The sequence below is a fragment of the Lagenorhynchus albirostris genome, chromosome 6, assembly GCF_949774975.1.
Source record: "Lagenorhynchus albirostris chromosome 6, mLagAlb1.1, whole genome shotgun sequence".
Classification (NCBI taxonomy): domain Eukaryota; kingdom Metazoa; phylum Chordata; class Mammalia; order Artiodactyla; family Delphinidae; genus Lagenorhynchus; species Lagenorhynchus albirostris.
In genome coordinates this window covers 40,485,451-40,503,093 of record NC_083100.1, presented here as the reverse complement: position 1 = coordinate 40,503,093, position 17,643 = coordinate 40,485,451, and the positions used below count along the sequence as shown (strand labels likewise).

Below are 17,643 nucleotides of genomic sequence, written 5' to 3'. Positions count from 1 at the left end.
GATGTAAATTTTGTACATCAAAAATTTACATCAATTTTTTACCAACTTTTACTTTCATTGATTTTTTTTTTCCTATTCTCCAGGATAGATCACATGCTGGGCCACAAAGCAAGTCTCAGTAACCAGACTCACCAAGAAAAAAATGAGAGGGCCCAAATCAATAACAGCAGAAATGAAAAAGGAGAAGTTACAACTGACACCACAGAAATACAAAGGATTATGAGAGATTGCTACGAACAACTATATGCCAGTAAAATGGACAACTTAGAAGAAATGGACAAATTCTTAGAAAAGTACAATCTCCCAAGACTGAACCAGGAAGAAATAGAGAATATGAACATACCAGTTACCAGTACTGAAATTGAATCAGTAATTTAAAAACTCCCAACAAACAAAAGTCCAGGACCAGATTGCTCCACAGGTGAATTCTACCAAACATTTAGAGAAGAGTTAACACCTATCCTTCTGAAACTATTCCAAAAAATTTCAGATGAAGGAATGCTCCCAAATTCATTCTATGAGGTCACCATCAACCTGATACCAAAACTAAACAAAAATCACAAAAAAAGAAAACAACAGGCCAACATCACTGATGAACATAGATGCAAAAATCCTCAAAAAATACTATCAAACCCAATCCAACAATACATTAAAACAATCATACACCATGATCAAGAGGGATTTATCCCAGGGATGTGAGGACTTTCCAATATCCATAAATCAATCAATGTAATACACCACACTAACAAACAGAAGAATAAAAACCACATGGTCATTTCAACAGATGCAAAAAAAGCTTTTGATAAAATTCAACATCCATTTATGATAAAAACTCTCCAGAAAGTGGGCATAGAGGGAATACACCTCAACATAATAAAGGCCATAAATGATAAACCCACAGCTAGCATCATACTCAACAGTGAAAAGCTGAAAGGATTTCCTCTAAGATCAGATACAAGACAAGGATGCCAACTCTCACCACTTTTATTCAAAATAGTTTTGGAAGTCCCTAGCCACAGCAATCAGAGAAGAAAAATAAATAAATAAAAGGAATCCAATTTGAAAAAGAAGTAGTAAAACTGTCACTTTTTGCACATGACATGATACTATACATAGAAAATCCTAAAGATGCCACCAAAAAAATGACTAGACCTCATCAATGAATTTGGTAAAGTTGCAGTATAAAAAATTAATATACAGAGATCTGTTGCATTTCTATACACTAACAATGAAATAGCAGAAAGAGAAATTAGAGAAACAATCCCATTTACCATAGCATCAAAAAGAATAAAATATTTCAGAATAAACCTACCTAAGGAGGCAAAAGACCTGTACTCTGAAAACTATAAGATGCTGATGAAAGAAATTGAAGATGACACAAACAGTTGGAAAATATACAATATTCTTGGACTGGAAGAATCAATATTCTCAAAATGACTTATACTATCCAAGACAATCTACAGATTCAATGCAATCCCTTCAAATTACCAATGGCATTTTTCACAGAACTAGAACAAAAAATTTTTTAATTTGTATGGAGACACAAATGACTCTGAAGAGCCAAAGCAATCTTGAAAAAGAAAAATTGAGCTGGAGGAATCAGAGTCCCTGACTTCAGACTATACTACAAAACTACAATAATGAAAACAATATGGTACTGGCACAAAAACAGAAATATAGATCAATGTAACAGGATAGAAAGCCCAGAAATAAACCCACACACTGATGGTCAATTAATCTATGACAAAGGAGGCAAGAATATAAAATGGAGAAAAGACAGTCTCTTCAACAAGTGGTACTGGTAAAACTGGACAGCTACATGTAAAAGAATGAAATTACAACATTCTCAACAATATACACAAAAATAAACTCAAAATGGATTAAAGACTTAAATGTAAGACGCGATACTATAAAACTCCTAGAAGAAAACTTAGGCAGAACACATTTTGACATAAATTGAAGCAATATCTTTTAGGATCCATCCCCTAGAGTAACAGAAATAAAAGCAAAACTAAACAAATGGGATCTGATTAAACTTAAAAGCTTTTGCACAGCAAAGGAAGCCATAAACAAAATGTAAAGAAAACCTACAGACTGGGAGAAAATATTTGCAAAGGATGCAACTGACAGCGGATTAATTTCCAAAATATACAAACAGCTCATACAGCTCAATGTTAAAAACACAAACAACCCAATACGAAAATGGGAAGAAGATCTAAATAGACACTTCTCCAAAGAAGACATACAGATAGCCAAGAAGTACATGAAAAGGTGCTCAACATAGGTAATTATTAGAGAAATGCAAATCAAAACTACAGTGAGGTATTACCTCACACTGGTCAGAATGGCCATCATCAAAAAGTCTACAAATAATAAGTGCTTGAGAGAATGTGAAGAAAAGGGAACCCTCCTACACTGTTGGTGGGAATGTAAATTGGTGCAGCCATTATGGAGAATAGTACAGAGGTTCCTTAAAAAACTAAAATTAGAGTTACCATATGATCCAGGGATCCCACTCCTGGGCATATATCTGGAGAAAACTCTAATTCAAAAAGATACATGTAGGGCTTCCCTGGTGGCGCAGTGGTTGAGAGTCCGCCTGCCAGTGCAGGGGACACGGGTTCGTGCCCCGGTCCGGGAAGATCCCACATGCCACAGAGCGGCTGGTCCCGTGAGCCATGGCCACTGAGCCTGCGCGTCCGGAGCCTGTGCTCCACAACAGGAGAGACCACAACAGTGAGAGGCCTGCATACTGCAAAAAAAGCAAAAGCAAAAAAAAAGATACATGTACCCCAATGTTCATAGCAGCACTATTATGCCAAGGCATGGAAGCAACCTAAGTGCCCATCAACAGATGAATGGATAAAGAAGATGTGGTATATGTACACAATGGAATATTACTCAGCCATAAAAAAGAATGAAATAATGCCATTTGCAGCAACATGGATAGACCTGGAGATTATCGCACTAAGTGAAGTAAGTCAGACAGAGAAAAATAAATCTCATATGGTATGGCTTATATGTGGAATCTAGAAAAAAATGATACAAATGAACTTATTTACAAAACAGAAATTGACTCACAGACATAGAAAACAAACTTATGGTAACCAAATGGGAAAGGTAGGGAGGGAAAAATTAGCAATTTTGGATTAAAATATATACACTACTGTATATAAAATAGATAAAAAACAAGGACCTACTATATAGCACAGAGAACTATACTCAACATCCTATAATAACCTATAATGGAACAGAATCTAAAAAAGAATAGATATATATGTATATGTATAACTGAATCATTCTGCTGTAAACTTGAAACCAATACAACATTGTATATCAACTATATTTTAATAAAATTTTTTAAAAAAGAAATGAGAGCATCAACCTTAGGACAATCTGGAGAAAGACTGTTCTAATCTGAAGGAACAGTATGTTCAAAAACCCTCCTGAACCACTACATTTTGGAACTTAGTGGTGGACAAACAACAGTACCTGAAATAGTAAATTTGTGCAAATTACTTTATTTTTTGGTGGTTCAGTTTTTTTATTTAAAAATAAAAACTCTTAATTAGTGAGTTTGCTGGCATGTTTATATGAAATGACATATTAAAACACATAGCATAGTGTTCCATGTAAAACATTTTCTTTTCTTCGCTTGGTTCATTATATTCTCATTTAAACTTTAAAGTTGGGGAAAACTACTAGACTATGATTATTATGGATTTTAGAAGAGCTCTGATGAGGCTATTCAAAACAATAGAAAGACAAAAATAATGTATAATTACATTGAAATTGTTTGAAATAGTTCTTGCTCTTCCTTGCGCATAATGTGGAAATTTAAATGAATGGATGAATGAATGAAACTAACAGGCATCAACTACCTCAAATATTTCTGGCATTAGGAAGGCAAAAAGCAAATATATACTTTTTAAAAGCATGGTTTAGAAAGATGTAAAATGGCAAAATGAAAGTGTAATGCACCGAATTCTAATACGCTATATATAGTATTGCGTTCAAACATTTGGATACGTTTGTCTTGCAAAGGGGAATTATTTATAAATCTTACTGTTTTACCATCTGGTGACATCATGTAAGGCTTATTTATATGATGGCATATTAGAGGAAAGTAATTCCTCTTTATGATGTTTAGGTTTCATTACTGCATTTGAGAGATGTTATGAGTAAATGTGGGTTATTTATTTGAAAATGGGTTTATCTTATATTTTATTCCTCACTGATACACAAAAAAACAATAGAAGAATATGTGTTTATCTCGTTTTACTTTCCTGTCTTGTATAGCTTGATTAGAAAATGAATAATTTTATGCCTGGCTGAAGATCAATGCTGTGCCTTCTCTCCATGGCTTCGCTGTAATTGTGGAATATTAAGGTAATCAGAAGTAGAACATGTTCATTTACATGAGGCTGAAGGAAGGCTATTTTCAGTGACGGCTTATGCATCTCTCTGAACACAACTGGATGCTGTACCTCAGCTCAGGACTCCCTTTTCTCAGAAGATGTTGTATTTTCTGAGTTGCAACTTGACATCTGGCAAGTACACAGTGGATGTATTTCCTGGTCACTACAAATCCTGTCAAGAATAATTGGGTTTGTAGTTCTCTTAGCCTTGTATCAATATAATACATGGAAGTAGTGGGAATCTTTAAACAAATGGAAAAAAATACTAAAACAGGAGAGCAGTAATATGATGTACAGTATTCCTCCAAGCACATTGACAAGTAATATCCAGTTCTTTATTCTTTGGAATATGAGTTTAACAAAAACAGAAAGCAGTGCTAGGTCTTCATGTCTCCACGTATTCCCTGTATGAGTGTGTGCGCACATGTGTGTGTGTATGTGTGAGTTAGAAAATGCTAGCTAGAAATGGTAATAAGCACTATTTTAATCCTGTTTTTCAGTTGCTGAAATATGAATGATTTTCTCAGTTTTGCTCCACTGCTTCAATTAAATGCTGCTTCCCTTTGCTGTGAGAAATCATTCTAAATCTTTGTAAGTGTTTTGCAATTATAGAATTTTTCATACTTTAGAGGCCAGAGCCAACTACAATTGACAGATAGCTTTGTAAAGAAGACACTTTTTAAAAAAAGGATAAATAATACACCATGTCAATTCAGAATAGGTATCAGATCTTATAATTCTATGAGACTATCATGATAATAGATTGAATATTTGAAGTTCCCTGGAGGTTGTTCACTTTTATGCTTACTAAGTGTTTAAAGAATTTTCTTTTAAATGATTGAAATAGTGTAATGGTTGACAGAATTGGAATTGCTTGAGAAAGAATTTTATGTTATTTCTCAACCTCCCAAAATTTGTTCAATGCTTTTCTTGAGAAAAGCAATTTGGATTAATGTAAAGAGGGAAAGAGTAAAGGAGAGAATGAAAGAGGAAGGAAGAAAGGAAGTAAAGAAGACCACATCTTATAATTCTCAATTTTGGAATGGGCAGAGTCATGATCATGTCTTTGCAAATCTCAGTGGAGACTTTTCAATCCAGAATACAGATAGATCATAAAGTAATAAGTGGAAAATTGATGGGATATGTCTTATCTGCCCTTCATGCATCAGCCTAGACCAATTTGAAGTCTCTCTCAATTATCAACCTCAGTCTCTGTATTTGATTTCCAAAGCCAGATAATAAAATAATATACAGATGTTACATAAGTTGACCTATTCTTTGATGTATATAATTCATTGGTGACAATGCATCCATACTTGGAAAATGTCAGAAGAACAATATTTTAACAGTTGTGAAATTTAAGTGAAATAATTCACATAAACTATCATATAAAATACTTAGTAGTCATTCAATAAATGGTTTCTATCCATTTTATTTATCTGACATTCTTTGAGTTAAGTCACCAGTTTCATAATGAAGTAAAGACAGTTTTTCACCATATATATATATATATATATATATATATATATATATATATATATATATATGGAGAGAGAGTAAGAGAGAGAGAGATAATCTTTACAAAGTCCCTATGAAGTGTGTTCAGTATTCTTTCATGAAATGATCAGCTAAGTGTGGCCACAAGAAGGGCCACATGAGAAGCATAGGGAAACAATGTTTATTATGCTCACAGATTCTAGATAGACAGAGTCACCCATGACCCCCTGGGAACACCAAAGAGTGGGCTTCAGAACCTGTGGGCAAGTTCCTTAATAGAGGTCAGGTTGGAGAACACAAGCAAAAGATGTGAGGAGATTTCATTGGTGCATTTGAATGACACTAGGTCACAGTCAGATGAGGGCAAGAAGGGTAACTTGTGACAGGGGCCAGCCTTATCATTCTGGTGTACCTGTCACCTGGGCGGGGTGCTCACAACTTGTTTGTGGGGATGTTGAGGTAGCAGGAAAATATGAAATTTTAAGATTTATAATATAAGGTTATATACTACTATTATCAGTATTTCACAGAGGGCAGGGGCAAGCCACCATATAGGTATTCTTTTATTACACAGCAAGCAAGTGGTGAAACTGGGATTTGAACCTAAGCTATCTGATTTCAGATCCCTCAGATTTGATCACTTCCTGGCATTTCCTTGAAGCTAAATATTATATTTGGTCAGAAGAAATTCCTTATAAGCTTACATAAAGAAAAAAATAAATTTGGAGGGGACCAGAATGTGAGAGAACTACATTGTTTAATGTAATGGGAGAAGTGCCATGGCTCTTCTGGGAAAAGAAGATGAGAGAGAGGAGAGAAAGAAGCTGGGCAGGGAAGTGAGCAAGTCCTCGTTATTTCTTGATCCTTCTAGGACCCCCAAATCTTCTATCAAAATATATGACTGTCATAAGTGATGAAAGAGGATTCTTGGGGAAATCACTAAAGATTAAAGATCGCTTAACACCTAGATTTCTGTTAATTAGACATTTGTCTGCCCCCTCTCCACTGTCTTCTCAAGACTAAGAGCTAGGTCATGGTCAGTACACACTAGGAGTTTTGAACAAGGAATTAGAAGCTCTGGGATCTCCCCCAGCTCTGTCACTCATGTAAGTGAGTTAAATCAACGGTCCCCAACCTTTCTGGCACCAGGGACTGGTTTCCTGGAAGATAATCTCTCCACGGACAGGGGTGGTGGGGGATGGTTCAGGTGGTAATGCCAGCGACGGGGGCATGGGGAGCGGCAGATGAAACTTTGCTCGCTGCTGCTCACCTCCTGCTGTGCGGCGGTGCGGGGTGATGAGGACCACATGATTAAGTAAATTGTTCACGGACTAAACCACAAATATAAAAATAATATTCTCTTCATGTAAATATAAAGTCATATTATCAATGAAAATAAATATTTTGGAATCATTTTTTCTTGTTTCTCAACTATTTTTAGCATCATTACTGTAGTCTGTACTACTGTTTAGTTTAAGAATCCTGCAATTAGGACACTTGTTTAAATGAGCATCTCTCACTACATAGTGCATAGAAATAGCCTAAATCTTATTAACTCTAGTGATTGCTCTCATAACCATTTCAATGGAAAAGGCATGTTGCTGCCAAATATTATCCAATATATTGAGTCTCTTTGGCTTCATAAAAAGGTAAAGTAACCCTGGAATATAACATATTCCAAAAATCTGGTGGTTCATGAAGTGAGAAATTATGGGCTTGGATTTTTATAAAATTTGAAAGGTCAAGAGGGTAAGCAGATGGCTAGCTGTAGAATATATTACACATTAAGCAATTGTTTTGATGTGCTAGGCAAAGTCCTGGAAGCTTATGAGATTGTAAAATCCAATGACCCTGAATTAGACTGAGGGTTCAGATCATGATACACATGCAATTTTAGAGAGCACATTTATTATTGGTTTATTAGCTGTCAGAAACACACAATTCAACACGATTAATAACCTGAACTGCAGTTTTTACTACTGTTCTTTTTTTAACCTCTTTTCCCCCCCCATCTTGCTATTTTATGCTTCTTTTACAATATTACTAAGTTCAGGATAATCAAGTGACAGCTCAGCAATGGTGAATGGTTTTCCAGTAACTTTTCAGTTACTCATAAGTAAAAAAATTTTATAAGGGATATAAAGAATTTAGATACTCAATCCAACATACTGTCCTCAATGTACATGAGTAGTTTCATTGTCATCAGCTGGAGTTTTGAATGCAGAGAACAGCAGTATTTTTTTCACAACTATGTAAAATGCTCAAAACAAATTACCCTCCTAAAAAAAAGTTAATCCTAAGAAGGTGATCTGCAATATTATGGTTGCTGAACCTTTCTCATATCAAAACAAACAAAAAAGTCAAAGGCAAATAACTATCTTAGAGACTTAAGGAAATGCTTTTCTGGGGGTTGTTTTTAGTGTGATGCTAATAAAATTTATCAGTATGCTATGAAACAGCATGCCATGGTGCTCCATTTCAGGGATTTCTAATAGATGATGTCTAATGACTTAATATTTACCCAAAGCCAGCTTCAAAAAATTTACGCTCCTTCCCGAGTTTCAGGAACTACAGTACTTCTAAATTTTAAGAGTGTTATATGAGCAACCTCAATTTCATTAAATGTACTATTAAAAATTCAAATGCTCAGAATTCTAAAGTACTGACCAGACTAAACCATAGTTTAACACTATGTTCATTTTATTAAAAGTTACTAATTTTAAATACATTTAATTTTGTTTAATGGCAGCTCAAACTTTTGGGCAAGCTTCACTAAGAAGTATTTACTAAAATATAGATGACTTTTAAAACAATCAAGTGATAACATTTCTGCTCCACGTTTTTTACAGAAAACAACAACATAAATGCCAAGATACCACACCTGAAAGAATGCTAAGATAAACCTTCATTCACTGTCCTCATTGCAGAGTTTATTTAGTGTAGAGGACTGTTATCAGAGGTTTTTAACTCCCCTTCAGTTCCCTGGGATATTCATTAAGGATAGCTGATATTTAATCTAGTAAGTATACCTATCTCTACTCCAAATTAAAATAATTTTAGGAGTTATTTGTTTCAGATTGTGGGAGAAGCTACTATTGTTCAATTACAGGCTTTCTTGCTTAGTGAGTTCTTGTTTAAGAAAAGGTTTAAATACTTGCTGAACTATGTATCAAGGCAGGGACTCCCATTATGTGAATCTTTTTTAAATTTAATACTAAAAAAAACCCCAAAAAACTTACTGAGGGGGTGAAAGGGCCAATGTGATAGAAAGCAAAAAGTGTTACATGATTCCCAGAACACTGGGGTGTGCTCCTGATAGAAAATGAATCTGCACAAGACAGTTTACTTCTGTGGGACTAAGTTCAATTCTCTATTAAAAAAAAAAAGAGTTGGGACTATAGATCATCTCTAAAGTGGTGCTGCAAAAGTTTGGCTCCAGTAGGGGAGCACTTTTCCTTGGAGACAAACTTAACTCAAGTTGTTTGTTTGTTTTTTTCATGTGAATCATCCATATCATCATAACCTCCATGAAGCACTGCTATGAAAATCAAATGAGATAAATTTATTAAGAATCTAGTTTAGTGCATGCCATACAGGAGATGTTATTTAAAAATATCTATTCCTTCAACTTTCCGCTTTTCTCCTCTAGCCCTTTCTTCTCATTCTAAGTTTCCATGATTTATCTCAAGATATTTTATACAAAAGTTCTTGCAGTAAGAGAATTACTGTAGTACAAAAATTCAATTGAGGAGCACATATTTGGCATCAAATCAGTGCAACGCAGAAAAATATCCCAAAGTGTAAGTTATTGTTACAAACTTAAGAGAATGCATTTGACCTCAAAGTAAACTGTTGAAAATATTGCCTAGAGATAGGCACTGCTCAAATACAAAATACAAGGACAATGTTTTCACAACAAACAATATTCTGAGATTCAATGGAAATTTAAAATTTTCTCATAATCTGTAGAAATAATGCCTCATGTGTTAGTAGCATTATCTTTATAAATTGAACCACTGTTTGACAAAGCTATGTAAGATAGCCAAAACTCAAACTGATTACTTTTTAAATATCTGTAATAGTTGTATCTAATGAACAGGAAAGAATGCAAGAGTATATAAAGTTCAAAGTCTTTATCATTGGACAGAAAATATTCTTACATTTATTAAGATACCATCCAGTTCAGATGCTTTTTGAATATGAAGGCAAAAAAGAATGTATATATCTTAGCCAGAGAATTTCAAATTCCAGTTTAATAATCAAATTTGGTAGGAGTAGCTGATTCTACAGGTAAAAAAGGATCAAGTAATGTGTATATTCTGAATATCAGGAGTTAAACTACGTGAATCTCTCTTCTGTGCTATGGATTAATTAATAAGGAACTCTATAAATAAGATTTTATTTATAAAATAAAATGATGTCACCTAACAATTCTGGTAAGCATCCCAGTCAACATCCCTGGTCTGTATTAACTTCAAGCATACTGAAAAAGTCACTCCCATAATTACTCAGGCAGGTATAACAGCTTTCTTGATTGACAGTAAGAGAAGTTGCTCTGGATGTCTGCAGGTTCAAGTTTCATGCAAGGCCCAAAATATCTAGTCTTCAGGAACCTTAGATAATAAAGATGGTAAACTAAACATTTTTTCACTGAGGAAAATTCATAATTCAGTGTAGAGTTTAGTTTTAAAAAATCAATAACATAACATTAATATTTTGCTTAAGAAGCAATTAGTGGTTTTTTATGTGTGTGCAATGAATTTTGTCTATTGGAGTGACAACCTTATAGCTTCAGTTTAAAGAGTGTAATCAAGTAATTCATGCTTTTAATTTCAAATTGAAATACTACAAAGTTTGTACAGTATTAGAGCATTTGAGAATTTTAATTCTCTCATATTTACATATTTAAGTTATCAAACATTAAAGACTATTTAATATTCAGAAAACTTTTGTTTGATAAGTGAGACAATTGAAGTACTTATGAAGGGAATCAAATATATTCCATTTTAAAATGCAGTTAAAATATTTGGGGCTTCCCTGGTGGTGCAGTGGTTGAGAATCTGCCTGCTAATGAAGGGGACACGGGTTCGAGCCCTGGTCTGGGAGGATCCCACATGCCACGGAGCAACTAGTCCCGTGAGCCACAACTACTGAGCCTGCGCATCTGGAGCCTGTGCTCCACAACAAGAAAGGCTGCAATAGTGAGAGGCCCACGCACCGCGATGAAGAGTGGCCCCCGCTTGCCACAACTAGAGAAAGCCCTCACACAGAAACGAAGACCCAACACAGCAAAAATAAATAAATTATTAATAAACTCCTACCCCCAACATCTTCTTTAAAAAAAAATTGAAGATATTTAATTAAGTTTGTAAATGGGATCAGACATTGCTCAAAGCTTACAAAAAGTAATTATTAATACTTTCTAAACGTATAAACAAAATAAAATCTGTATGCTTAACTTAAAGGCTTAAAATGTTTTTGCTATAATTTTAATAATTTACAACTTAATACTAAAAAAAAGTGAATCTCTAAATAGTCTTTTTTTGTGTGATAAGAACATGAGATGTACTCTCTTAAATTTTTAAGTGTGCAGTTCATTATTGTTGACTATAGTACAATGTTGTATAAAAATTGCTAGAATTTATTCATCTTGCTTAACTGAAACTTTATACCCAGGGATTACTAGCTCCCCTCTCCTCCTCCCCGTAGCCCCTGGCAACCACCGTTCTACTTTTTGATTCTATGAATCTGACTGCTTGGGATACCTTATACAAGGAAAATGCTGCAGTATTTGTCTTTGTGACTGGCTTTTTTCACTTGGCATAATGTCCTCCAGGTTCATCCACGTTGTCACATATTGCAGAATTTCTTTCTCTTTTAGGCTGAGTAGTATTCCATGATATGTATATAGTACATTTTCTTTATCCATTCATCTAATGATGAATATTTCAGTTGTTTCCACATTTTAGTTTTAGTGAATACTGTTTCAATGAACATAGCAGTGCTAATATCTCTTTGTGATCATGGTTCCAATTCTTTTTGATAAATACCCAGAAATGAGATTACTGGATTATATTGTAGTTCTATTTTTAATTTTGGGGGGGAACCTCTATACTGTTTTCCATAGTGGCTACACCATTTCAAATTCCCACAAACAGTGTGAAAAGGTTTCAATTTCTCTACATCCTCACCAACACCTGTCAGCTGTTTTTTTGATATTAGCCATCCTGACAGGTGTGAGGTATACACCTGTATATACCTCATCATGGTTCTGATGAATAGTTTTTCAAACATACAAAAATCACTGTTGAGGGAATTCCCTGGCGATCCAGTGGTTAAGGCTTAGCACCTTCACTGCCGTGGCCCGGGTTCAATCTCTGGTCGCGGAACTAAGATCCCATAAGCTGTGCAGAGTGGCCAAAATAATAAAAATAAAATAAAAAGATCACTGTTGAGAAATCCACAGTGCTTACAGAAGTGCAGAGCCCAGTTTTACCACTTTGAATCTTAAAATCTCTAGGATATTAAGAATATAATTTAATTTCACTCAGCCTTAGACATCTGACCTGTAAAATGGGGATAAAAGCTACTATTTTATACAATTGTTTTGAGGATTGACACAAACAACATATATGGAGTGCTGATAAAATGCTCAGCACATTAGTGCACAATAAGTATTGTTACTATTAAACTCCTTAGGGAACTTCTAAGACAATAATTATTTTGCTCATAGTATTTAAAAATGCTTTTTTTGAAATATAAATCTGGCCATCTCAATGCCAATATGTGGAACAGCATTTAATGCATTCTCTATTACTGAATACCTGCACTGTAACTGACCTGTGTAAATGTGTGGAACATTTACTAAATTAAGCATTCAGAGAATCTCCAAATATACACATTAGAAGCATAGTTTGTCATATTTATGTCATGAGTGTGCTTTGCTAAAGAAGTCTTAAAACACATATATTTGTGCCTATACATTTTTAATTCTAGTAATAAACCCTAAATAAATATATGCTAGGGTTTGCCAAAGATTTTCTCCTTAGTTTTTTAATTCACTGGATTTTTTCTCTAAGAGTAAAATGTTGTCTTTGGTTTAAACAAAACAAAACATACAAGAACTTCACCAACAATAAAAATAATAGTAAAACCTATGCTATATAAAAAATAAAAAGAATGCCACATCTCTACATATGCAGGATAAATCTATACCTCCTAAATGTAGCCATCTTTCCTACATAAAGAAATGTAAAACATTTAACTACTTCAGAAATGTGAAATTGAGAATCAATGGTTAGAGAATGTTAATGTTAGGTACATACATTTTTAAGCTTAGGGATTTCCTACCAAATATCAAAGGTCAGCAAATTGACAGTACACATTATGAACTAAATGTCATTTAAAATTGGGCATGAATAAAATTTTTTAAGTTTCTTCTGCAATTAAAGGAAAACAATAATCTCAATATAACATTTGTTAGAATAATGCCAACTACTGAAAGAGAAATGAAAATTCATTAAATCATTGTGATGTTTCTGAATATCTAGGTAATGAGCCTATCTTAACATATAAGACATTATATTATCCACATATTTCTTTGCAATTAAGTAATTCTGGGGTAAGAAGGAGACCATGCAATTAATCTTGGGTTTAGTCCATTATGGTGAAATGCCTTCTTTGTATGTAAATAAAACTCCATGGTTGCCTTCACTATCAGATCACTTTAAGGGTAATTATATGAAGTCTTGCTTACTTAGCAAATATTTATTGAGCAATTACTAAAACTAGGCAGATGCTTTTAACATATCAACAATAAATTTTAAAAGGTCCTAATCTATAGAATTTATATTACAGTAACAAAATTATAAGATTTTCTTTCTCTTATTTTGCTGTTTTCTATAACACTGTTATTTTGTTTTTAACATTAATCTTAAAAATGTTAATTAGATAACTGGCAGCATTAGCTTTTTGAGGGACAAAGACCCAGTCTGAAACTAAGCCAAAGCACTGAAATCATTCTTGTTCTTTTCTTTCCTGACAATGTTAGGATACAGGCAGATTTCAGTAAACTGAAAAATAAAGGTGAAGAATGAAAAAAGTATCATGCCCTTCCTTTGTCAATTCCAATATGATCAAATAGTTGAGAAGAAAAGCTCTTTACAAAATAAGTCCAGTCAAGAAGTACAAAAGGAATGATAAAGTCATCACTCTATAAGCCCTTATGAAATAATGTATCTATGCAATACTCATTAATAAATACTAAAACTGTATGTTAATTTAATAAAAGAAAACAATGACGTCTAATGAATGAACTGATCAATTTCAGCATTGCTGAAAACGGGATAACCATGAACCATGCCTCATGTCTTAGCACAATAGGGCATACACAGTACCATGTATGCATTATTCCCACATACTGAAATTGATTCTTTATGTAAACATCTGAATCTAAATATTAGTTTACAGGAAACACTTGAAGTAGAAGAACAAGTCTACAGCATAACAAGAAAGCAATCAGTCAAGCCCAGAATGAGCAATATTTTACAGGAAATTGGCCTGTTCTCTTTAAAAAAAAAAGTCAGTTGTATATAAAATGGAAGGAGGATCATTATAGAATAAAACTAACATCATAAATAACTATCAAATGCTATGTGTGTACTTTGTTAAATCTGGATTGAAAGAAACCAACTGTAAAGTGATTTTTTGAGACAAATGGGATAATTTAAATATAGAATGATTATAAGACAATTTTGTTAATCTGGTTAGATGTGAATGACCTGCTGGTAATTATTACTTACTGAAGGCATTATCAGATTCATAGACGCATTTTGAAATATATGCAAAAAACGTAAGGTTATATGATGACTGGGATTTGCTTTAAATATACCCTTTCCCTCTCTAACCAACACACACACACACAAGCACACACACACACAGTTTTCAAAAGTGTATTTTGACTCTCCATGAATATTTCGGATTTTTTCCATACTGGAATGCCTTCAGCTATATTTTAACTGTAAAACATACTTGAGATCCTAAATAGATACATAGATTTTTATTACATTTTACTTTTCATTATGAAATGTTGCATTGTGCAGTATACTGAATAAAAGTGTCCACTTTTAAAAATTTGATGGTTTTAACCCTTCTGTCTTACGATACATAATGTATCATGTTTTGCACGTGGTTTCAATAATGTTACATTAAACTAAATAATTACTAACTGAAAAATGTAAACTTCATTTTAATAAACAATTCTATAATAGTATTCATATATAATTAGTATTCATGTGTATTAGTATTCATGTGTAATTAGTGCCTAGAAGTTATTAATATGTTCACTTTCCATATATGAACCTAATACTGCTGAAAGTTTTAAGACATTACCTAGCAACTGAACAATAAAAATTACTGAATCTAATTCATAATGGTATGTCTTAAAAGACTAAGTGTCTCTGATTTAAACTGTCATCAGTATTGTAGGCTGTGATTGACAAATCTGACTACTAAATTATGAAATGTGATTAGTAAATTCATACTCTTTAATGATTAGTCTTCAAAAACAGGAGCATTGAGAGTTGGGAATAAGAAACTACTAAAGATAAGTCAGATGCTGATAAACAATGAATTTTGCATTAGATAAAGTATTCCCTCTGTTGTAGGAAAGAACTGAGCTGATGAAAGCCAAAAGTTTTCATCATTGCTTCTAGTTTGTCTCACTGACATAAGAGAAAATTGATACACTATTCATTTCATGACGCCAACTGAAGTATTATTTTTGACATTTTGGTTACAAAATGATATATCAAATGAGTTTATATAAGCACTAGTCTGGTGCCTCTGTGTGTTTTAATTTGGTCAAATTAATATTTATTTTCTCAATGTTCTGAGAAATTAGTTAGTCATATAGTAGGTATTCGTCTAATACTTATTGAATATAATTAAAGATAAAATTATAATTTAAAGAATATAATGAGAGTGTTGAATACAGTGATATTATATATATATGAAAATTATTTAAATATGTATCTTCCCAAAGGGAAACATAGATAAATTAAATGTAAACACACATTTCAGACTTGGATTGGTACTAAACATATGCTTAAGAATACATGTGGGAAGAAAAATATGGGTAAAGATATATTGCTTGGTTTGCTTTATTTTCCTTGGTCATTTTTTCATATCCTGAAGGTATAATTTTCTTTCAGATCATATTTTACATTATTAAAAATTCATCCACATGCCTTTATTTTATTAATTATTATTATTTAAAAGTACTGCAGCTCAGTACTTGTCTAGTCCACACGGATATGAATTGGATTTTTTAGACCACATTCTTTGAAAACCTGCTAAAAAATAATGACCTCTTGTTTTCTCTCTATATTTCCTTTCAGGGTGTGTTTACCATTAAGCTTTACCCAATTAACGCTTCATACTGATTTCTCAGGTGTTCATAAGCAGAGAATTATAAGGGCTAATTCCCTTGAAAGTCAGAGAAAAACAGTGAGTCACTGGTGATTGCAAGAACTTTTATTTGATTTTCCTCTAAATGTTAAACAGATTTTAAAGAAAGCATTGATAAGCTAATAGGTATAAAAAGTAAACCCTTTAATATGGATGATGGAGAACAAAGACTGGCAACTAAAACTTGCTGCAAATAGAACCGCCTTGAGCAACTGTATAATTTATCATCTAAACTGATCATTTTGAAAGTGCACTATTAAACATTACATCGGAGAATATGTGTGACCTGTGTCAGTGCCAGGCAAACAGGGTGTGTGATCACCCTACTACTGGCTCTTCAGGAGTTTTCAATGTATATCATTACAAAGGTAACAGGGTAATTGTTATAACTACTTCTCAAAAGGAAGTAGCAGCAAGGGTATCAGGCTGTGTCTCTACAATCAAAATGCTTTTAAAAATATGAATTCAAATTTTAAATAATAATTACAAAATAGATGCTTTGAAAATCACTGGACAATTTTATGGTTAACAACTTGTAACTTTTCAAATGGCCACATTCTTGTGTATACATATATTTTATTTGAAACTGAAAGGAAAAAAGTTTGAGAAACAAGTTATTATAATTTTTTTCAGAGTAAGAAATATTCTAAATATGGTCTATTTACCAAAAGGAAATAGGGCTTCCCTGGTGGCACAGTGGTTAAGGATCCGCCTGCCAGTGCAGGGGACACGGGTTTGAGCCCTGGCCCGGGAAGATCCCATATGCCGCAGAGCAACTAAGCCCGTGTGCCACAACTACTGAGCCTGCACTCTAGAGCCCGCAAGCCACGACTACTGAAGCCTGTGCGCCTAGAGCCTGTGCTCCGCAACAAGAGAAGCCACCGCAGTGAGAAGCCCGCGCACCACAACAAAGAGTAGCCCCTGCTCGCCATGACTAGAGAAAGCCCACATGCAGCAATGAAGACCCAATGTAGCCAAAAATAAAAATAAATTTTTTTTAAAAAGAGGAAATAGAATAAAATTCACTAAAATATTATCTATATTGTAAAAGTTATTTCATGGTTCTTAATGCTATTAAGATAGTTTTAAAGAATAAAACATAGGAGACAAACCTTAATCATAGTTTCAGTATGTGACATAAAATAATAATAGAGTGTGTAATTTTTATCCTTGGAATTCTGCTAGAAATATCACTCTTTTTTAAGAAAAAATGTTTTAAGATTTAAATATATTCTAGCTTTAAATGGTTGTTATATGTAAC

At 33.5% G+C, this 17,643-nt stretch overlaps 1 pseudogene; it reads right to left on the bottom strand.

Annotated features, from left to right (window-relative positions):
• Window positions 1–7,224, bottom strand: part of LOC132521518 (3-ketoacyl-CoA thiolase, mitochondrial-like) — a 50,204-nt pseudogene extending 42,980 nt beyond the window's left edge.
• Window positions 7,225–17,643: the final 10,419 nt, after the last annotated feature.